General features: G+C 42.3%; 1 protein-coding gene and 1 pseudogene across 6 annotated transcripts in view; both read right to left on the reverse strand.

Moving 5' to 3' along the window:
* SLC8A1 (solute carrier family 8 member A1) overlaps positions 1–24,494 on the reverse strand; it is a 312,734-nt gene that overhangs the window by 92,378 nt on the left and 195,862 nt on the right. The gene's annotated exons all lie outside the window — the stretch shown is intronic.
* LOC114219588 (small ribosomal subunit protein eS28 pseudogene) lies at positions 15,211–16,180 on the reverse strand (annotated as a pseudogene).

Raw genomic sequence — 24,494 nt, forward strand, 5'->3', positions numbered from 1 at the left:
ACTATACAAAATGGATTATATTTATACATTTAACAAAAATAATATGACATGACTGCTCAAGAAAATAGGAGACATGAGGTCCCCCTATCATAGATGCTGGTTCCAAGTTTCTAAATTAGAATATGGAATCATGACTTCTGGAATGTTTGGTTTAATCATCTATACGGCTGGTCCTAGGAAATGTATTAAGTTGGTGAAATGTTTCCTCCCTTCCCCTTTTTTAGCATCGATGGGGTACTGTTCTCTGGAGCTCCCACTAGCTGCAACTTATTTTATTTGAAAGGTTTCCAAGGACAAGACCCGAAAATATGTGCTAGACCTCTTTTCAAAGTATGTTGCAGCTCTTTTAAATTGGCCAGATTGAAGTAACCTTAAGGTTTATGAACCAGACCTCCCTCATTGCCACATCACTGGAAAGACTTCTCTCTCTAGAATCCAAGCTGTCCAAAAGAACTGTTATACATGTTTTATGCACCTTGAGTACCCACAGCCAAGGAAAGAGAAGAGAACATGGAGGATGAAGGGAGGGGCAACAATAAGAAAGACAGTTATAGTGTCTGGTTTAGAGAAAGAACCCAATTTATGCCCTAAGCCAGTAAGTATTGAAGCACATTCAAAAGTTGGTCTCCTGGGCTTCTCACTTTCTAGTTCTGGACTGCTCTCCCTGGTCAAGGTCCCAAAGGCCCCACCTCCCGTCTTGCTTATCAAATCCTCCTTACAAGAATAGATCTAAATATCATTTACACACATGACGGGTAACTGCTTAAATCTCTCCTGGGAATCACTAGGCACTTGTACCTCAAAAGGGAGTGAAATTGAAGTCAAGTGAATACTCCGAGTGTTAGTCTTTCATGTACCACTGGTCAGGAAGGAAGGGACGGGAGAGAGATCCTGACATTGTTTCAGAGAATATGGCAGCTTGTCTGGGAATGCAACAGGAACCACCCCCCCCCCCTTTCATTTTCATGCTGGGGCTTTGGTTGCTATACTTGGAAGTAAAATTATACAGAGGGCAACAGTTTTCTCTTTGGCACATTAATCAATCAGCTCTGCTTAGAAGGTCCCATAAACAGGGAAGAGTGAACCAATTTGGGTACCAGAGGAATCCTCTGGGCCTCAGAAGTCAACTCCTCTTCCCCGATGGGAAGCAAACAGGAGCTGAAATGAGAAACCAGGGAGCAATGAGGGTCTGTTTCCTCTTCTCCTCTCATATGCCCACTTAGGCTTAAATGTCTTTAAAGACTTCAGAACTCTGCACACTAAATGCATGCTTTTGAGGGGAAAAGAATCAGAGAATGTCAAACTTAGGAGGCTTTTGAGATTGTTCATTCCAGAGATGAAGGCTTCCATTTTCCCTTCCCCCACTCATGCCAGATATCATCCACTGATTCATTCACTTAGCCATAGAGACTGTTCTTGGAGCTGGATACAGATCAGCAAAACAAAAGAGGAAAAGGTCCTTGCCTTCTCCTTGAGGTGAGACAGATGTGGACAATATATATAATAAATAATTAAACTACAGAGTATGCTAGAAGTGCTATGGAAACCATAGAGGAGAGTTAGAGAGAGGAGTGCTGGGCAGGGGGTGGCAGTTGTGATTTTAAATAGACCGGTCAGGGTAGTCCCTATTGAAAATATGGCATTTAAGAAAAGACTTCAAAGAAACAAAGGAGTTCGCTACCCAAATTTTTTCCAGCGGGGTGGGAGGGGAGGGGAATCAGAGGTTAAGAAGGTCCAGCCAGTGCATGTATGTCCTAGGGTAGGGAAATGCTTGCCTTGTTTACGGTTTAAGGAGGTTTCTGTAAATGATCCAGAGGTAAGAGCATGGTTGGGGAGGAGGGTGTTTGATGAGGCCAGATCAAGTGGGCCACATAGACTCTTTTTTTTTTTTTTTAAGATTTTATTTATTTATTTGAGAGAGAGAGAGAACTTTGGTCCTGAGTGAAATCAGGAACACTGTTTTGAGCCTAGAAGGGATTTAATTTGACTTGAGCTTTAATGGATCACTCTGGCAATTTGTGGAGAATAGATTGTTGCGATAAGGATGGTAACCGGGAGGCTACGGTAGCTTCAGGCAAAAGACCGTGGTGCCTCAGAAAGGAATAGCAACACTCAGGAGGGCAAAGTGCAGAGCTCTAGACGCTGGCAGATGGGTTGGCATGGTGGTGGGAGTCTATGGAAAGTCTATTCTGATTGCTTCTCTTTCCTCCGGGAGATAGGGAGCCAGATCATTAGCTGGGGATGGGGACAGAGGGGAGGGTAGGCACTGGACATACGAGCAAGGAAAGGGCTGGACTGAAATAGCTGGATGGTGGAGAAGAAACGAAAACTAGGGAAATACAGGGTGACTGATGGCATCATCAATGCTTACTACTCAGTAGTGCCTCCGTTCCCACAAGTATCAAAATCTTTCTCCACCGCAGAAACTTTAGGCAGCCCTGTTGATTGATCTGAGATGGCAGATGAGAGAACATGTATTTGACGGTTTTGATCTAATCTAACCTACTCCTTTGGTAAACTGAAGTCCAGAGAGTATGTTTTAAATTTCCATCTTTGAGGATCCTTTGAATTACCAATTAGCAAGTGCCCTAGTAAGGAAAACAATTAGAATGCCTATCTAAATATCATGCACCATGGGGGGCCTGATAACTATGACTTTGGGAAATTCAGGCTATAGGATAAGGGTACCAAGGGCTGCAGCTGAGTGTCTGAGCCAGGTTTCGGTTAATGACACAGGAAGAAGACACCTGCTCCACGGATTTCTCCTTAACTCTTAGCTCTTTCCATTCTGGTTCAAAGTTCTATCTTCTGCACATACCGGCTTCATTTTTCAAAAGGTGCCAGGGAGATCAGCCAGGGTTTTTTTGTCTTTTGAATTGACTGGCATGATTTTTACACAGGACCCGACAGTCACATCTGATTTCAAGAAACTGAGGAGATAATTAAGAATGCGTTAGTCACTACTGAATGTAGTGTGTATATGCTTGCTTCTGCAACTTGAGGGTGGGGGGGAAGGTCTATTTAAGTCATCCTAAAAGGGTTCCTGCTATAAAATAAAAGTTAGGGAAGGGGTAAATCTGAAACACAAATAACCTTCCTGCTTTACCAGTAATTTAGTCTTACCTAATGAATGCTGAATAACCAAAGCATTTATTGACATTTCTGCACCCACACTGGGAATTGGTTTGTGACCTTCAGAACTTCCCGCTCTTCTGAACTGCTTCTCATCAGTTCTCTCTCTACTCTCTTTCCCACTCAGTTTACTTCTTGGAAGCCTTGTTGACCTTTACAATCATTTCCTCTCTCTCACCTGATCTTAGTCTGCTCATAAGTCTGTCCCTTTTCTCATAGAGAGCTTCTTAGAATGGGTAAGTTCACAAGGCACCATTAACACCATAAAGCCGCATGCAGTTCTAAATAGACACCCAGGGCTAGCTCACACACAGCAGAGTCCTTGTTGGATTTTACCAAGACCCTCATTTTCACGTGGTCTATCACTTTTAGAAAAATCAGGCCATTCCTAAGTAGATCTTTTCTTTGTTTTTCCAGTCTGGAAATTATTGCTGTGTCAAGTTCAATAATAAAATGAACGGCTGCTGTTGACTGAGTGACTGATGGCATCATCAATGCTTACTACTCAGTAGTGCTCCTGGGGTGTGGAGCTAGTGAGAGTGTCTCCGGCCACCCCCCCAACAACCATGCCAGCCTTGTCCCTTTCCATTTTTTTTACTGTGGATACTCATTAGATCTGAAACTCATGCAGACTGGCACCTCTAAATTAACTGCCATAGTTTGTCCTATAAAAATTGTTAATGATGTTGGGACTTTTAAATTCAGTTTTTGACATTTTGTTTGTCATGGTGAAGAGCCAGTGGAACGCATAGTTGGGTTTTTCCAATACACAAATACTAATGTGGACCTGACGTTTACAACAAAGACTGGGGCTAAAGAGATAGATGAGCAAATCGTCAATGCTAAGCAGAGAGTGGGAGGTGTAGGTCTAGCAAAGGAAAAAGACCCTGGGAGGCACAAGATGTGGCTGACAGCAGCATCTTGGGAGATTTTCATATTTAGGTAGTAGGAAGAGAAAGACAAGCCATAAAAGGATCCGTTAGGGGCAATGGAAAAAGCTAAGCAGCGGACTTCTGAAACTGTTATGAAAGTCAAAGGAACAGCTCTTGAAGGTACTTCAAATGGTCAGGGCTCTAGGGGTCAGCACTGTGAAACTCTTACAGATCTGGAACGTGAAAAAAAATCAAATCATCCTTAACAGGGTTAACTCAGCAACATGATGGGTGAAAAAGCCCCGTTCCAAGGGACTAATAATCCTCTTTTATTTCACAGGAGTAGACAGAATCGTGGGGACAAGTGAAAGAATGTTACTTTTAGAAAATCAGTGAAGTGTTGAGCGATTCATGAATACCACAATAAAAGCCTAAAAAGTGACACATGAATAAAATATGGAACTGTATATAATAACATGATTCTATACTAAATTAAAATTCAGTGACCAAAATTTAAAGCAGAAATCAAAGAAGATGTGGCATATACACACAATGGAATATTAGTTAGCCATAAAAAAGAATGAAATCTTGCCATTTGCAACAACATGGATAGAACTAGACTATAGTGGTAAGCGAAATAAGTCAGTCAGAGAAAGACAAATACCATATGATTTCACTCATACGTGGAATTTAAGAAACAAAACAAATGAACCAAGGGAAAAAAAGAGACAAACCACGAAACAGACTCTTAACTATAGAGAAGAAGCTGACAGTTACCAGAGGGGAGGTGGGTGGGGGATGGGTGAAACAGGTGATGGGGATGAAGGAGGGCCCTTGTCCTGAGGAGCACTGAGTCACGTATGGAAGTGCTGAATCACTGGACTGTACGCCTGAAACTGATATAACGCTGTATGTTACCTCTACTGGAATTAAAATTAAAAACTTTAAAAAAAAAGATATAAAAAGGAATTTTGAATGAATTCATAATATATTCTCCAGCACATTGCATTTGTCTTAGTTTTTGAAATCTATACATATTTTATGGAATTTAAATAAGGAACGAAGACGAGGAGGAGGAGGAGAAGATAAGAATTTCACTATGACCCAGAAAGGGGGCTGAGGAGAGGACATAATCCCTAGGCATCCTAAGGGAGCGCATGAGAGGGACAGCGCCTTTTCCTGAGGACTATCTGCTCCTTACCACCCAGTGTTAGTGAGAAGACATGCAGTATCTTGAAGGCGTCATGAGCATCTCGAAGAAGGAAGGAAGGATTTAGAAGCACTAAAGAGTAAATACCTCTAGCCCCTTTCTTTCCTCTAGGAAAGAAACATTAACAATTTTCAAATCCCTAAGCGAAGTGTCTTGGATTCCGAGTTCCTCTTTGTTCAGCTGTGCTGTCTCCTTCCAGCAGGCACATGTCCCATGGATGGGTCTATAAGTTTGGGACCACACAGGGTATGTGTGGAGGCGGGGTTGGGGGTGGGCAAGAGAGGGAAGACTAAGTCAGGGCCAGCCGCTGCCTCCAGTTAGCTCAACAGAACACTCATGTCTGATTTGTGGAAGTGACATCCTCATTAGCTCCAGATCAATATTGGCCAAAATTTAAGAACTCAACTGTGGTTTGCCAGCTTTAAATCTTTATAATCTAAAGTAGATGACCAAGTTGACTCTTCCCTGCAGGCCCCCTCTTTGACTTCGGAATCGATGGCACATTTTCCATTTCTAATTTCCAGCCTCATCCAGTTCCTGGTGATATTAGCATGCGTAGATCATTTGCTGGGGCGATCACAAAGTGACTCAGGAATGAAAGCTACTGCTAAAGGTTCAAGAGGTCTATTTAGAACTGTATTCCTTGCTCCCCCCCCATCTCACCCCACCCCACCCCCACCGTACCTATGGTCTACAGCTAAGAGAAATAATAGCCTTTTCAAGACAGAATGTGTTTTACCAGTAGATGGAGTAAGTGGTTCCCAGAACCCTGTACTTGCTAGTTACTGCGGTAGTCTTTCAAAAAGAGACAAAGCCCTCACCAACAACTAATTATGGAACTTAATGTATAATTGCAGCTGGTGAATGTAATCAATGACATGGATGGCTCTTGCCTGCAATGTTGTGTAAGAGGGAGGCATTCATGCTATCATATCTATATCTATATGGATGTATGAGTATATATATACCTGGATATATGAGTAAATGAAGGGAAGCAGTAGGGCACCGAGTAAACTTGGGGTACCAAAATCCCTTCATTTCTACACAATTTTGCCTAACACCAGCCCAGCATCTGGGAAACAACCCCAAGTGCATTCTTCCCCCCTTCATCTTAAATGCTTTTCAAAAGTGATCATTTTATTCTGTGGTTTGGTAAAAGGGCGGGATGGGATGGGGGGAAGTCCACTTCACAGCTGGTGCGACACAGAAGAGAGTTGCGTCAACTCTCAAAGGCTGCCAAGCCTTTCTTTTGGCAGAAGCACTGGGGATATTACACTGGGGATAATTTATCATGCTTGCTTTGGATGTTCCAAATTTGCAAGCTGTGGCTAATTTCCAGAGACAGCAGGGCAATAAACTCCACTTTCCTAAAAGAAAAACAGTAACCGCACCACCTTTCAATTAAATGGGCCATGGAAAATGAACCGCCACAGATGATCATGGATATTCAGAAATCCTCAGAAAGCCTGAGTGTGGCCACTAGTGGTGGGAATAATGACTGTGTGCCCGGAGAAGCCTGGAGAAGCCTGGTTTCATGGGTATTAGGAATTGGCATGTGCATCTGCTTCCACATCTGTCTTTTTCTGTACATGTCCCTACATGAATAGGTACACACATGCACACGTGAACCCTCACATGTGCAAGACCAAAACACACCAGTGTTGGATGCTAATGGAGGAATTATAGCCTCTTCTGGTTATGAATCAGGCGAAGTTTTCCTCACTGTCTCTGGGGTCTGCTCTTTCCTCAATCTCCTGGTGCCCTCAGTGTGTCTCCTTGATCATCCAAGGCCCCTTGGAGCAGGAACCAAACAGCACCTCCCTCTAGATCAGCAAGCCCTGTTGGGGAGTTGTCCTCAATCACTCAACTCTCCCTACCTATATGTCTGCTGTCTTTTGTGTTTCCTGAGCCAGGTGTTCAGAAACTGCTTCGCAGGTCATCTATTGGTATATTATGTTAATGGATCAGTGTTTTACAGAGGATTTCCAGGCCAACATTCAAAGGAATGCGGTTGGTGGGCATTTTGAGTGGGTGATTAGTGGGTAAATGGAAGGATATCTGGGGCTGAGAGTCTAATCCTGAGTAGGAAGCCACTTTCAGATGCTCCTACTACTTTTCTGATCCAGGACCATGCCATCTGAGTATGTTAACATGCCAAGTATGTGTTCATTACAGATTCCAGACCAGGACCACACTGTGCCTCTAACTTCAGAGAAAGCAAAGCAACCCCAGCAGTGTGAGGTCTGCACAAGAGAACACAAATGTCAGCTAGGAGTCCATTGTTTTTCTCCCCTCTCCAGTTCACACAGAGTAGGCTGCTGGCTCACTTTTTGTCTCCTCATTTTTTGTTTCTATGGATATGGTAATGATTATAGGATCAATTCCTGGGGTGCAGAGGAACAGCTTGGGTCAGTCTCTACTTTCAAATTCAGGAATGCTGTAAAGTCAGGCAGGGTCTCATGAATTCTGAAATGCACTATAAATATTTTCCTAATTTCTTTTTTGTGCTGATTAGTATGGGTACTTCAACGGTTTCCCTTTCTTGCCCTGCTAAAACATTTATAAAAGTATGCATATAGAAAGAGCTTAATATAGGTTAGTTCTTATTATTTTTATCCTATAATTGCTGAAGCTAATCATATTTCATGGCTCCCAGCCCCAAAACCAATGGAAGTTCCCTTCTGTCCCTCATGATCCTTTTTTTTTTTTTTTTAAGATTTTATTTATTTATTTGTCAGACAGAGAGAGCATGAGCCGTGGCGGGGGGGGGGGGGCGTGGAGGGACAGAGGCAGAGGGAGAAGTAGGCTCCCCACTCAGCAAGGAGCCCGACGTGGGACTCAATCCCAGTACCCTGGGATTATGACCTGAGCCGAAAGCAGACGCTTAACCGACTGAGCCACCCAGGTTCCCTGTCCTTCATGATCCTAACAAACTCAGCTGTGCTGGTCTGATACCTGACAAAATAACTTGCCCTAAGGTGTTAATGGGTGACGGTGGGTTGACACCTATGCCTTCCTAGTGCATGTTATTTCATGACCTGACCTCTCCTTCAGGATTCCGCTGCTTTCTGGCTTCTCTTCTGTCCTGTATAGTTTCTCAGATGCCTCTCTTCCCGGCCCTAAAGCTTCTTATGTTTAGGTAAGTAGCCGTCATCTTCTGAGTTCAGAGGATTCACACTGTAGAGGGAACTGTGATCCCAAACTCCACCCTAGACCATGTGCGGGAGCCAACTTAAATAGAACAACAAGGTAAGGCTCTGCTAAAATTATCCCATCTGTCAGTCTGTGAAACCACTAGTTTGAAGATTTTAATCACAACATTGACACACATAATGCTAATGTCATACAGTTATGTAACTTAACTGAAAAGCCCATCGAAGTCATCCCTGCATGGCAACAGACCTGAGGTTGAAAAGTGAAGCATGTTAAGTAACCATATGGTTAATTTATATTTACCTACCAGCAAGCATTTCTGTATTCTGAAACAAACATGTGGTGAATGGATTGCATGAAGGCGTGTCTTCACATCCAGAACCAGTATTAAGAGGGAGGGAACAACCAAATTGTCTCATTGTGGTAGCAAAGGGACACACACTTCAGAATGTCATGGGAGGTCATATTTCAACTACTTATGGTTCATTTGAAAACTGACTTAATTCTGGCACTGTTATTAACGAAAGTTTTAATTAATAACCATTTTGGATCTAAATGTCACATTATTGGTATTTCTCCCCTCTTCTACCTATTAGGATGCCTGGACTACTTGATTTACATTAAAAATATCTTATTTCCTGATGCTAGTTGTGTTTTGCTTTGATAAACTCGTTGCAAATTGTGTGTAATTACTGCATTGTGAACAAGGGAATGGCAATAAATTAGGCATAGCATTTTTTGAATAAAATATAAGCAGCTTGAAAAAATGGTCTCTGAATGACAACAAATTTGGCATGACCAAGTAGGTTAGGATTACCACTATACATTTTTATTTATTGAATGTTATGTCTACAGAGCAAAGGGAAAAAAAGAGGAAGCATACTGCAGGCATTAGCCTGTGTTCTTTTCTGATTTTATGGATGATCACATTTATCTAGGGCCTAGAATGCTTTATATAAGATGAAAACATTCTTGTGGGAGGAAAAACCAATTAAAGTCCTTGCTTGCAGAGATTGGTAACCTTGTTTCTTGTATCTTAGATTTCACCAGGACACCCCCATCTTTGGATGAAAAATGCTGACCAGTGTGTTCTGGGAATCTTGGCTCACCCCAAGGCTAATGAGCACAGCGTCCTGGCTGCGTGCCCAGCTTTTGTGGCAGGGAGTTACCCCCGAGTGCTTTTTTTAACTTACGCTAAAGTTTTGACTTAGAAAGCAAGATCTGCCGGTGCATCAGAGGGAAACTGGGCTTTCCTTTCTATAACCGTCAAACTCAAATCCTATTTCCACCTGCAGCCAGGGATCAGCCTGCTTGGGCTGGTATCATCGCCATACTCACACAACTCTCTGTTGGTGCAGCTAAAGAGGGGGGAGTGCAGATAGGACTCTCCTAGTTTGGGGGAACCCAGTCAATGTACCCCTTTCAAAAGGGATGCAGGAGAGAGGTGGGGCGGTAGAGATGAATCCTAAGGGGTGTGTATGTGCACAGAGGAGGAAGAGCAGAGCATGCCAAAAAAGGGAAAGTGAAGAAGAGTAGCTCTCACTTGACCTTGTAGGCTTCCTGCATGGAATTGCATTTCAGAAACTGGCAGAGGCTTCCAAGGAATAATCGTAGCAATTGCCTCATCTCCTCCTGTCAGCACATGGCAAGTTCGCTGTGGGTAGGACAGCAGGGAGTTCTTTCCAAACATTCAAAATATCAGCAACATTTTCTTAAATTTCTCATCAACCCGTAGAGAGGATTGGAAACATCAGAAATTCTCTGTCCAATTCAATGCTCACGAAGTATTCCCAAGCAGCAGAATGACAAATGCAGTTGAAGTGTATGGTTACAGTCTCCTTCAGCGACGCTTGCTGATCTACGATAGAACTTACTGGCGTTTTTTAAAAGGCCTCGAAACCCCCATTACAAGGCATTTTTTCCCCTTTGGTCTTCATTCCAAATAAATTCTTAGCCTATCTCATAAGTAACGTCTTCTGAAGCCACTTCAGCCCGTTTTCTTTTAAGTTTTAGAAATAGCCATAAAGGAGTCAAATCAGTATTTTCACTAGTCTTACTAGGTCCGTAGGAGAGATGTCATCTAAGTCAGTTTGCCATCCAAGAGATGGCTTGGAAACTGGGATGCAGCCCCAGCACAGCTCCCCTATGACAGGATGATTTTTTATCTATCTTTCTGGCCAAGTTTGGTTAGGCGGAATTTGACTGAAACTGCAAGTAAATAAGATGATTTTTGTCTTGCCTGAGAGAGCGGGATCACTATTTCTTTTTTTTTTTTTAAATTTTTTAATTGTTATGTTAATCACCATACAGTACATCATTAGTTTTTGATGTAGTGTTCCATGATTCATTGTTTGTGTATAACGCTATTTCTTATGTTTCCTTTTTTCATCTCAGGCAAATGAGGCCAAAGTCCCTTGGCTGTTCTTCCATCTTTGAACCTCGGACCTTGCAACTGGCCAACAATGAACCAAAAAGAATAACCATGGCCATGCCTTAAGAGGCTTTTCTTTGAAGAAAAAGAAGAGACTGGGGCGATTGGGTGGCTCAGTGGGTTAAGCGTCTGCCTTCGGCTCAGGTCATGATCCCAGGGTCCTGGGATCGAGCCCCGCATCGGGCTCCCTGCTCGGCGGGGAGCCTGCTTCTAACCTCTCCCTCTGCTGCGCCTCCTGTTTGTGCTCTCTCTCTCTCTCTCTTACTCTATCTCAAACAAATAAACAAAATCTTTAAAGAAAAAAAAAAAGAAAAAGAAGAGACAGAAACAAAGGAAGAGGAGAGAAGCAGGGAAAGAAGAGGGAGGAAAGTGGTGGAGAGAGGAGAACATGTAGGGGCATGGAGGTAACAGAGAGGCAAGAAAGGAGGACAAAAGGCAACTGTGCCTCAGGGCTCCCAGGGGAGTGCAGCTCTCCAGCGTGGCTCCTTCGCCACCCCCCTCCCGCCCCGAGTGAGGGAAGAATAGCAGTGTTTCGGAAGGACATGCGTGAGTCAGGCTCAGGCTTGAGGCTCTAGCCCTCAGGGCTGGGGTGCCTGCTGGGAGGGCCCTAAGCTGGGCACAGGTCTTCGTGCATTTGGCTTGCCACTTGCAGGCCTGCTAGCCACCTGGTCCAAAGACGGGTTTCATCTCCCGGCCCTTCTGTTTTGTTTGGTTTGGTTTGGTTTTTTTTTTTTTTTTCCCTGACAGAGCAGTACTTCATTAAGAAAAAGGCACTCAGCTATTAATTTCTGCTCACTCTTAACCTGGCCAATGAAATATAAGCATGTGCCATTTTGCGTCTATTTTAGGGCCTGGATATGAGGGCGGTTAAAACTCTGCTTGGCTTACAGCTGTCTGCATTCATCTCTCTCTTCTCCGCTCTGTCTTCTTTGTTCCTCCTTCTCCTGACAGGCTGCCTGATGGGTATAAGAACGGTGTAACAGGCTCAGACTGGATGAAGGAGGGAGGGAGCTCAGGAAGAGCCCCCTTTCTTCTTAATAGTTTAAAAAAGAATGTATATATATATATATATATAATGTTTTCTTAAGAGAATGTCTGAGTGCACTTAAGTATTGGTCGCTGCTATTTGAATGCTCTTACCTTCCTAGGGGAAAAATTAAAATCCTCTTGCGCCCCATACAGCCTCCATCTCTTCCTAGGTTATGCAGATGACTGGGGGGGGTGGGGCATCGGGGAAGACCCATTTGTAACTAGTCCCTGGTGCTGTGCCAATCACTACCTCAGATTATCTAATGCACTAAATGTTGGCCTCAGGAAAGCAAGCAGCAGTGAATAGGTTATATATACAAATGATTAAATATCTGTTTGATCCATTTCCATTAAGTATTTTTATTGCAAGAACGACTTTTTCGCTAATTTGTTGGATTGTCAGTGTATTCGAAGTGAGCATATTCTGATTTACAATAGGAAAATTGGGGGAGGATGCACAAGAGGTTTGCCCTGTCTCTGAGACTGTCAGAGACAAAGCAGGAACGAACCTCCAAGAACCAGAGCGGGTCTTGCCCAGAAGCTACACAGAGAGCCACCTAAGTTGGTATGGGTCCAAAGTAGCTCAGCTATAAATATATCTACCACAAAGATACGAAAGGGCCTGAAATTTTCATTTCACGGGGACTCATACATGATATCTGGCAGGGAAATGATAGCTAATTGTCTACTGAGATAGAGTCATTTTAACGGATCACTTAGCTCTATTTTAACTGAACGGCAAAGATCTGGGCTTAGCATGAGATGACGCTACCTCCTAGAGTGTGGTTGGGGTCCTGGGGAGGTTAAAAAAGACTGAGACTCTGTTAATGAGAGGTTTCAAGAGAGGCAGAGTCAAAGAGAGGCTGGACCTTGCCTCTCTTGCAGATTTGGCACAAATCAGGCTTTCCGAAAAGCCCCTCCTAACTTCACTATTTAGAACCGGAAGATACCAAGAGCTACAACTCCATCACTTTATGAGAAAGGGAGCTGAACCTCATGGAGGTGTTAAAGAAGTCACAGCTGGAAAAGAGGAATATTTTATACGTGCTTGGCACTGGGCTAAGTGGTATGAGGTGCGCATACCTCGTCTAATCCAGTGATTACCAGCCATGGTGGTGCATCTTAATCACCCATGGCAACGAGAAAATACATAGTTGCTTCTGTGTTCCCATTCACCACCCACTAGACACTCAGATTCTTTAGGCTTTGGGTTAGAGCTAGGCCAGTATAGTGTTTTGGTTTTTTTGTTTTGTTTTTAGTTGCACAAATGATTCTGAGTCACTGCAGGGTTGAAGAATATTTGTTTAATTCTCACAATTCTTTGAGGCAGGAATATTACCCTATCTTCTCCAGAAGATGACAGTGAAGTTCATGTCTTTGGGGGACTAGAACCCAGGTCTATAATTTCTCGTTCCTTGTTTTTTTTTCCATTGAACACAACAGCTTCCCTGGAGGGTTGAAGTCTTAGGTTTAGAGCGGATAACCGTGGGACTTCCAACTGTATTTCACTTTATCCTCTGAGTGATTGTTTCATGAGAAACCAAGGAATATATTTGCCAGCAGCAAGGGATACAGAAAAGAGCATAAGCATTTGCATTGCAGTGCTTTTAATTTTGGTTAGTTGGGTGACTAAATGACATGCCACCTTGCTAAGCCTCAGTTTCTCATTTGTATAATGGGAATGCAAAACAATATTGCACTCCAGATTGCATCAGACTAGTAAATGAGAAAAAAAGTGCATAAAATAGTTAAAATAATGCCTGGAACATAGCAGTAGTGTACAAACCGTTCACAGCACTGAACAGGTCCTAGTGCTTATTGCTATGTTTATGGCTACTAATAACTTTCTCTTTGCCAGACAATGGCATTTAGCCCATTCTCTTATTCTTTCCCTTTTTCTGTAAACAAAAGAATGTGGTGACTGGGGAGAAGGCATGAGAGGTGGGATGGAGTCAGAGATCCCAATGAATCCTGCAGAATCCCTCTTACACCCAGTGCAGGATGCATAATTTCTCTCCATGGGGCTCAAGGGGAAAATCAGGTGGGACGCATCTTGAAGCTGCTGTCTGTCTCTGCCTATCAAACCCTTTATTTTTTTCTCAGATGGAGACTGGTGTGGGGAGGTGAAAGCCCCTCCCAAAGATGACGCCTCTCCTTAAGCATCACACTTTACCTCTGCCTCACTTGGATAAACAGATTCATCTGGTGTAATCCTAGGAGCTGCCAGACATAGACAAGTACGTTCATCACTTGAACGGTGAGCTTCGGCGTTAGCATTACTCTATTTATACTTTGCCAATCCTGATGCTTTCACAGAATTGGTGAGCTCCACTGGCTCAGTGGAGGAGAAAATAAGATGGGAAACAGTACTCTTTTTTTCCGTATAGGTGTATGATGAATTCATGAGCCAGCTCCCCTTCTAATTATTCCGGCTAACTTGCCTGTTTTAAAGTACATGAGATGACAGTGGGTTTTATTGTTTTCCCTCTAAAAGTTGGGCCTTGATAAGACAGTTCATTTACAAACACAGGGGAGCCTGCTGGATGATAGGCGGGGCAAGGGATGGCCTATCAGTCTGGTTCAACTCTCGCAACATAATTGCTCAAACTTAGCCTTGCTGAGACTATACAGCACTTCTGTAATTACATAATGCTCCAAGACTCAAGAAGATGGAGGTTTGGAGGCATTATATACCATGTGTACTCTCTATACTGCAAACTTCTATGGTTTCAAGGGTCAGCTCTGTGTTCCATACAAAACTGAAATGGAGGCTTGCAAAGTCATAGACTGCGGGAGCCACACACCTGCTCAGGCACAGGAAAGGCCTAGAATGTCAAGGCACTTGAGAAAAACCTGGTTTCTGTATACAGACCTTACCTCTGGATCCTACCTCCACAGAGGAGTCAGGTATAGACACTTAGGATTCTGGAAAAGACCTGGATTCTCCTACCCTAATCCCTTCCGCTCTGGGGGCAGAGGAGAACCAACAGTGTGGGTATTGGACTGACCTGAATTTTGTTTCCTTGTTAGACATGAAGTGGAAGCATTCTTCACTAATGTGTCCACACTCGAATGTCCATAAAAAGTAGCAAATGCCGGCATCCCACTGTTAATGAATGATCTAAAAGATTACTTGGTGGCTTTTAGTCTAATCCTGAAATTAGTTAATGGAAGTGCCATTAATGAACATCTATTAATAGGGGCAACTGATGTAACACAGCTAATGTAATGGCCAGGAGGTGTAATAAAACACGTGGATGAAGCAAACCTAATACTGTTTTGTATCAAAGTAGCTCGCTTGAAAAATGCACACCTGGAAAATGATCACAACGGGGAGATGTTTTAACAACAGGGTCATTGCTTGGGGGGCGCTCACCATTGAGTTTTTTTTTTTTTTTTACATACAACATAAACGCTTTATTAACAATCGCGGATCATCCCTGTGAGCCAAGTGGTCGACCCAGACATCCAGGACCCAGACACAAGTTCAGCGCCACCTCCGAGCTTCTCGCTCTGACTCCAATAGGGTGAGCAAGTCCCCCTCGCTCATGGCCCGTTCACGTTGCAGATGATGGAGCGGCTCGTGTCTTCCATGAACTCCCCGCGCACCTGCGTGCACTGTCCTTGCAAGCTGATCCTGCCCAGAACCTTGGTGACCCTGGCCAACTTGATGGGCTGCACACAGCTCGTGTCCATGATGACGGCGCGGCGGCGGTCGGGTGGAGAGCTCACCATTGAGTTTTAAATGAAGTAACGGACAGCTGTACTTTGAGACCCTCATTCTCCATAGGACCTTTCTTGATTATTCTTACTGGGTGTCAAAGCTCTGATCATTTCTTTGAACTCTTATTACATAACAAGGAGTTCATGCCTTTTAATGCAACACTTAAGTTTCTTTATGGTTCTTTGTTTTATAGGTGTTGTAAATTATTAGCAATAGAAACTAGGGACTCTATCCATAATAGGATGTCTTCCCTCACTCTTTTCCTTCTCACCAAACTGCAGCTCAGGCTTGAGTGAGTTCCATAATCTGTGTTCTCATAGAGTGTTTTGTTTCTTTCTTTATAGCTCAATCATACCATGTGCAAATAACCATTAATGTATCTCCTTGATGAGGTTCCTCGGAATCAGGGATTCGGTCTTTTATCTCTGATCCCCTACAGCCAGCACCAGGCTCTGCAACAAGGCCAGGGCCATGCTAATTACTGTGACCAAAGAGATAATTGTGTTGTTTAGACTCAGTTTGTGCCTAGGTTGTAGGCAACTCAGAGAACAAGGAGCTGCTCCCTGCCTTCAAAGGGCTTAGGGTCTAGCCATACATATATAGAATCCAGCTTATGCTGACACATGAATACCTTAAAGAGGAAATGTAATTAGCATATTTGTAATGCGTGCTTAAAGTGACTTTTCTCTCTCCAAATGCAATCATTTATTTAAAAAAAAATTGCCTTGATTACTGCTCTTCGCAAATAAAATTATTGACAAAGCCCTGACATAGCTCTCTGCTATGAAATATAGAAATCTTCAAAGTCAGTCATTCTCCATCTAATTTCATCTCAATGTAAAGGATACCCAAGTTCTGGGATCATATATGTGTTATCTTTTTTTCTCCCTGCAAGAGATCCTGGCTTTAGCTATGCCTGCGTATAGACAACCTACACACAAAACAAGAAAGAACCAGAGATGCCTACATGAGAACTCACATACGTAAAGCAGCAAGATGGAGTTAGTTTTAGCTCTTAGGGATATGCGACAATGTGGAAAAGGCTGCAGTCTACACTGGCATGACGCTGGAATTAGAGCCAACTGGAAGCAGCTGCAGCTGCCTGAGAAACAAAGCGGGGTAATTTGACAGCAGAGGCCAACGGTTGCAGCCCAAACCCCAGGATGTCGAAAGCCCCACTGCGGGGACGGGCAAAGGCACTGGTGGATTGGCATCACTGAACTGCACTTAATGAAAAGACCCCTAGGTCTTCATCATGGGCTAACTCTAATATTGCCATATTCTGGTCCTCATTAAAGGTTTGGGCGGCAGGGAGCTTTTCACATACACAGACCTACTGGGGTCTATATGGAGAGCGCAAATGGGGGTGTGTGACTAGAAGTGGTTTAAAACAAGCCTGTTTTGCTGCACAAATAATTGAGAATTCTAGACTATATCACCAAATCATGGTGGGAATGGTGGTGATGGAATCAAGTGACACCTAGACTTACAGACATTATTTGCTAAGTATTTTACATGAAGGGTGCTCACTTTTTAGTTCTTGCAAATAGCGTGTTGTGCTAAAATTGCTTCCCTTTTATTAACCTTTAAGGAAGGGAAAGCAATTGTTCTTTCACGTATGCACACCATTACTGATTGAAAGGCTATGATGTGGCAGTCATGATTAATTTCATAATGGTTATATGCTACAATGTTCACATGTTAATATGTTGTATTTATTTTTATATGTAACCTAATAACCATAATGACCAAGCTGACTGATTTCAACCTTTCATTTTGACTGTGTTCCAGAAAGCTGTTGACCTGGCTACTGTTCACACATCACTGAATTTGTTCCATGTGCAATTAACAGGGATAAACCTTGAGTCGAAAAGGTGCCAATTAGAGATAGCTAATGGCCTCTGACCCCACTAAGTTGAAAGAATACCATTTTCATAATTATAAAAAATAGGGAAATAAAAATGCCACTTCCGAGAAATCTATTTTCCCATAAATAAATATAATCTGTATTTAAGAACACAACGTGGGAACTAATTAAACAGAGAAAACAGTTCAAAAAAATCCATTGTCCGAGAAACCCCTTAAATCTTTTCAAAGCTAGGAGAACTTGTCCTTGCATTTCTCTCTCTTTGGTTCTTTCTATGCAGCTACAAAACTTCATTTGTGTAGTCAATCAGGAGTCCATATTATCTGCAAGATGCTCTGCTGACAAATCTCTGAAAGAAATACTGATAGATCTCTGTTTCCACAGCACTGCATCATTGTTGTCCCTGCATTTCGGCTCCATGTTCTCTCCTGGAAAGGTTCACTAGGCTCTCCTGAGCATAACCTGATGACAATACTTTTCTAAAAATGTTCTGGAAACAGCCTGGCCACATTTGTGTTGTGTGTCATACACACTATCTTTTTGCCCCATTGTATTCTGTGTTTGCTCCCTTAAGGAGCAATTATTCATGGGTAAAAGAAAGAGCATTAGGAAAAAGTATGTAGGTTGAAGCTGTGAATAACATACATCCATGACAGTCCAGTTACTAATGACCGTGACATTGGTACAAAAAGCTGGGTTAGTTCCTGTCTTACTCGATGGATTCCGACACTTTTGATCTGTAAAAAGTCTTAAGAGAGCAGTCAAACAAAACTCATTATTCAGATTTGGAATTAAGGTCTAGGAAGATGAACTGATTTTTTTTTTTTTTTTTTTAATAAGTTCCAAAGTTGGCAACAGAGCTGCGGCTACAATATATCTCTAGGTCCGCAGTTTGGGACCTTTTTACAGACTCCAGGCTCAAAGACAAGCCACTGTATTATGAGAAGGGTACTTGCTTATGGTGAGTCCCAGCAAGTTCAGAAACGTTATGGGTTCTTTTAAAGATTCAGCTTTTGCTAGGTTTGCCCTGTTTCCCCCATTTTGTATACAAATCCTCAACTCTAAACAAACCCTGGGCACTCCTGCCTTCCAGTTGTTTTGACTTTGTTTGTGCCTTTCCCACTTCCTAGAATGCTCTGACCCTCATCAGTTCCTTCTAGTCCCCTTAATGTACATTCCAGAGGATGGCTTTCATCCTAACAACTCATGTATTACATCCCAGGTCAGATGAGAAGCACTACTTTGATCTACAATGTAAAACAAGATAAACACTTGCTCTTATCTGTTTTACAATCTTAGCTCAACAAATGAGATAATTATAACTTTCCATCTCCACTTTTACTTGATCACTAAAAGGATGTGCGTGACAGGCCGGAGCACATTATGAATGGCTCAGTGAATGGGAAATGTTCATGCATTGTTCAATTTTCCTTTAAAATTATAATTAATTGAGTGCTGTTTAGGATTAATGAGCCTATATAGATATTTAATATAAAATTCAAGGCAAATCTGGTATATAAATCAAATCTGGCTCTTTATCATATTTACTTTATAGCCTACAAGAAACAAGAGCTAAATGTATTTTTATAAATAAATTAAAAGGATGACTTTGCTCTCCCTTTAGAAGAGTCCCTTTGTCTTTGTTTGAAAGCTTCATGTGGGAGGGAGTTTTCCATATGCAGATATCTGCTGCCATATATACGGAAGGCAGAATTGATGGATATGGCTACAAGCAGTTTAAAACAAACCTGTTTCGAGGTACAAGTAGTTAAATGCTCAGATTGTATCACCAAACCAAGAGGGAAGGTGGAAATCAAGACTGAACTTTAATGATCTGCCAACTTTCTCAAGTCTTGCTTGATTCTCTGAACTGGACCCACCACTGCTTGCTAAAATCTTCCTGGTCTGTTTCATCTTAGGACACATGATAAAGAATACTCAGTATTTCCACAATAGTAGTAAATGCCACTTAATGCAAGAGATGTACTGGTTCTTGGCACAGTTTTTTTTTCTGAACTGAAAAAAGGTGGTATGAAAAATATAAAGCAAAAATTGAGTTAAATTTTTGAAGAGTTTAATATACATAAAAGAAATGGAAAATATCCATTACCCTTTTAGCATTAACCTCTAATTTTGGTGGGAGTACCTGATACGCAACTACAGATCTTTTTGGTGGCTCAGGACTCCAAATCTTCCCACTTTATTCATGGGTGGCACATAGGAGAAGTGACTGTCTATTTCTCTCAAAATGGCTGTACTCGTGCTATGTTTTCATCCCCTCTTTTCCTTTCTTCTTGATTTGAGGTCAAAATACCCATTCTTTTCTTCCGGGATTCGCTTCAGATGGGTTTCCCCAACTATTGTGAATCTGGTACTCTCACTTTTCTCTTAACATTCATTCTTCTGCAGAGCTCCTTACACGGATCTTCTCCCCCGAGCTTTGGGCAATTGCATTCTCTCATCTCCTTCACATAAATCTCACTTGGAAGACAAACCCCTCAGGTTAGACTGCTGTTGGGTGTGTGCGTTTCTCATTGAGAGCCAGCAGCACCTACCTTCACTGACACCTGCGAAAGCATCTTACACTTTGGGAAACCTATCTTCTTTTCTTCAGCATTCCTGTTTGAATGTGAATCTGGCCCAGGACAGGGACACTGGAGCCAGGTCTGGCTGTCCCTGGGCTCTGGCCTGGGCCCCCTATAATGTGGGAGGCACTGGACTAGGAACTGGAGGGGTGTGGTCAACAGGAGTAAGATAAAGTTTCTGAGATGCAGAAGCTCACAATCTAATAGAATGATGCTGTGTCCTAAGAGCAGGCCAGGAAGGTGTTAGCGGGCAATGAATGGGTCCAGTTCAAAGAGTAAAGCAAGGCTTGAGAGAGGTGGTAGATCATTAAAGGTCAAGTACAGGAAGGGTCAGAATCTAGTTAGGGGTTTGTGGAAATAGGCACCCTGAGGAGACCTTGGATGTGACCCAAAATACTATCTGTGCTCCGTCTTTTGAACCTTCAACTCTATCTGGGCACCTAAGTCATAGGATTGTAACGAAAGGCAAAGAAAATCAGGGGCATATAGGTTGGGGGGGGGTCCACTTTTGGTGGGCACATAGATGTTCCGATTACAGACAAAGTATGTTATTTTAAGAGAGATGGAGCATGTGAATACACAGATCACTATTGTTTTGGTTTCCAACTTATTTTCAAGGAATGACAAGGTATATATATTCAGAATGATGTGTTGTTTATATGGCATCTATCTATGCACAGAGGCTGAAGATTAGGAGAGTAAGATTAGATAGAAAAACAGAGGCTTGATGCCTATCCTCAAACTGGATGGCCTTTGTAGAAGCTGCCCTAATCACTTTGTTACTGTCCAACTTCCTCTTCTGTTTCTTGCTGGCAATACCCCCGGAGTCGCAGCATTGCAGTAAGTCTTCCAAATTCCTTAAATCTGCATATTCTATGAAGTTAAGTGTGTTTCTATTACATAAAGTAGCTCAAATATTGTTCAAAGAATTTCTTTTGTGAAAAATTTTTTTTCTTCTGGAGATTAATGTATGTCATTAGCTCTAGAAGTCCTTCTCTTCTAAGAGTAACAATGTAGGTACTTAGGTGTTATTTGCAATGGAATTTACCTTTACAGTGGTAATTGCAGTAGCTTTTTAAAGGAACATATGCATACACCAGAACTTGCACCTGTCATTGTTGCCATGGAAACAGCTCCAAAACATAAGACACAATTCTATTATTGAGGCCCATATAGTTTCCCAAATAAATTTTAATGAAACTGTAAGAGGGAAAAAAAGAAGAATTTTATGGAGACTAATTTTAAATTATTTAGTGAAGTTTGTGACTAAAATCTTACTAAAACCACACGGGTAACCTTCATCTGAATAGGAAACAACAATCAGTAAATGTCAAGCATACATAAAGGAACATCAAGACGGTTTGTTTAAAGGTAAGTGAAGCACCCAAATGCTACCTTTTCAGTGTTTATCTTTAACATTGTTTTCAATCACTACCCCTATCATTGGTTGAAGCATAGTCTTAGCTGTCGGGTGGTGCATACTGAGATCACGGAGTTATCTGAAGATTTTTCTAGTTTCTGTCTTCTTTGGTCTCTCTGCTGTTAGAAAGTAAACAAGGGCGCCTGGGTGGCTCAGTTGGTTAAGCGACTGCCTTCGGCTCAGGTCATGATCCTGGAGTCTGGGGATCGAGCCCCGCATCGGGCTCCCCGCTCAGCGGGGAGTCTGCTTCTCCCTCTGACCTTCCCCCCTCTCCTGCTCTCGCTCAAATAAATAAATAAAATCTTTAAAAAAAACTATAAAAAAAAGAAAGTAAACAAATCTAGAGCTACAATGTTTTCAGAGCTGAGAGACCTGAAAGATGTCTATTCTAGCCCCTTACTTTCCAGATGAGGGAACCGAGGTCCACAAAGGTAAACGACTTGTCCACGGTACACAAGTTCATGTGGCTGGACCAAAACGCAGGTCCCTGACTCTCCTCCCCACACTCAATCACTGTGCCACCTTGGGAATACTGCCCACCTCCCCACCAGTTAAAGCTGGTGCATTCTTTCATGGAGCAAGAAAATCAAGCTCTGGATTTGAATATCTGGACCTTTATTGCCCACTTCTGTCTTCAAATGAACTAGTCCAATTTGCTAAATGAAATAAAATTTCAACTACTCCCTTAAAGTATGTGTCTCCTCACAAAATCTATTGATTACGTGGGGATTACTACTTTGCACTTCAGAAACTGAACTAATATCTTAATATAATAAAAAAGGGGACAGTTTTTTTGATTTGTAATCATTGCTTCACCTCTTCTGTACTTTGATGTCTCATAATAAAGCCAACTGTGAAATTGGTGTTCACTTCCACGACAAGAGCCTGGGAAACCCATCGATAAGACTGAATTTAAAGCTATCTGATGATGGTTGGGATTTCAGTATATTATTTTGAGCACATAGTTATGGCATTATATGCGGGGAAAGAAAGCCCTCATGGTCATAAATTATGAGTAGGAAATGGGTACTCCCAGAGACAGAGAATACTTATTATGTAACGCTCGTTAAGGGCTGATGGTGAGGCAGGCTCTGGGCTGAGTCTCTGGCAGCGCGGAGGACTCCCCAGGCTCTAGGAGGCTCCTGAGACAGTGTGTCATGTGGTGATGATGGGTGGAAAATACTCTCACCGTTCAAGATGTGGATTGTTTTGGCTTCCTTTGGGTTTGGCTTTTGGCACTTGAACTGGCCCCAATGTAACACCACAGCTGGAAAATGATATTATTTGGATTGGTTAAGAGGAATTTTTGAATTGAACTCCACTGCAGCAGTGGAGAAGGAAAAATGTGCCAGCCACATTCAGCAAGTCTCAGAGGAGACATCTTTCTATCATTCTCGTGTTTGCAGATGAATGTGATTATGAACACTTTTTGTATAGATATACAGGTATAGAAGATGCTCAAAGTTATATAAATCTATATTCCTAGAATAATTCATCCCATAAATATGTATTGAGCACATACTCAATGGAACACTGTTCCAGTATGTACTTGCATCTACACACACATATAGACGCACATGTGTGTCACTTTTAAAACAGATAATGAATTCTTTCCTCACAGGTATTACAAGACATAGCCTGAGTAAAGTATACGGGGTGTAGAAGGCTGCCATAAATATTAATTCCCTTTACATTTCTTCTTTGCCATCCCCCAGCTTTGGGATATGAATAACCTTTCTGTCCTTCCAAATTCTGCAAACTACCCTCCACATGGGAGACAAGGAAGGGTGTGAGAGTGATCCGTTGTAAGCCCAATTCCGAGCCTGTGACAGCCATGAGAAACCTTCTACTTCTAAAGAAGGCGCCCACAGACTCTGGCTTGTCACCTTTCGGATCCAGAAGGGGTGGGAGTTTTTCCAGCATAAATATCTGCTAATTTGTCCAAATCCAGTGAGAGCAGACAGATAGATATAGGTATTTTTTTTCTGACTATGAAATTAACACATTTATGTTGTTGAATATTTGGGATAAAAAAAAATAATTATGTATAATTCTACAATTCAAGCAATGTTCCACTCAATGGTTTGGTGTATTTCCTATAGCTTGCTCTTGACTTTGGGGCAGACTCCCAAGAAATGAACATAAAGGGACTATACAGTCTCAATTTTGACTACAGATATTGTTCTACATAGCAGCAAGGTCTTATGACTTCCTTAAACAGAGGAAAAGATGTGTAGTATGTGTGTGAGAGAGAGAGAGAAAAGAGAGAGTGAGAGAGGGTTGGGGAGAGAACGTTTATGTGACTATTGAGGAGAAATGAGTCCACTAGAATTTTACGACAAGCCAGAACTGAAAACCTCAAAGACATTTAAGTAGGCCTGTCTAGGTCTTTGTAAATATCATTTTAGGAAATGAACTAAGACAGAAGGGTAAAAAGTCTACATTTCATTTCATATTTGCAAATAAAGCCCATTCCATCAGTAGTAAAATGGCTTTGTGTAACTTGGAATTTCACTGTCATCTTGGATGTCCCCCCATCAGGCCGCCCGTGTTTACGTAGCTTCTCCCTGTGGCATGAGCTCGGAGCAGAAAAGGCTATCATTATAAATCTCCATCCACTACCAAGAACAATGGCTGCCCCCAGCAACTGGACACTCCCTCTGTGAAGCTCTACATAGGAAACAGAATGGCGTAGATACTGCTTTGAATGTCAAAGGCCTAAAAATGTTAGGAAACCAGCTGCCGCTGGTTCTTTGCGTCAGGCGCCTCTTTTAACATTTACTCATGGTATCACTTTATCCATCCTGTCAGGAGCAAACCGAAGACCAGAGATTTTTAAGAGACCATGCCTGTAATTACTCAGTAACAGCAAAAGACAAAGAGGGATGCGACCATCACGCGTTTCAAGACTTGCTAGGCTCGCTTAGAAAGAAAAGAAGCTAAATTTGTGGCTCTGAGCCAAGTTAGCCAGACTAGAAGGAGAAACTTGAAATGCAGAGGCTACTTTGTGCTATCTCCATTTGAGAAAAGCAAAGCTAATGGGGCTCTGCTCTTTATTCCATGGGGGTTAA

This window comes from Eumetopias jubatus, unplaced genomic scaffold (genome assembly GCF_037043125.1).
Source record: "Eumetopias jubatus isolate StellerSeaLion01/CBP00866 unplaced genomic scaffold, mEumJub1_p1.0 scaffold_9, whole genome shotgun sequence".
Lineage (NCBI taxonomy): Eukaryota > Metazoa > Chordata > Mammalia > Carnivora > Otariidae > Eumetopias > Eumetopias jubatus.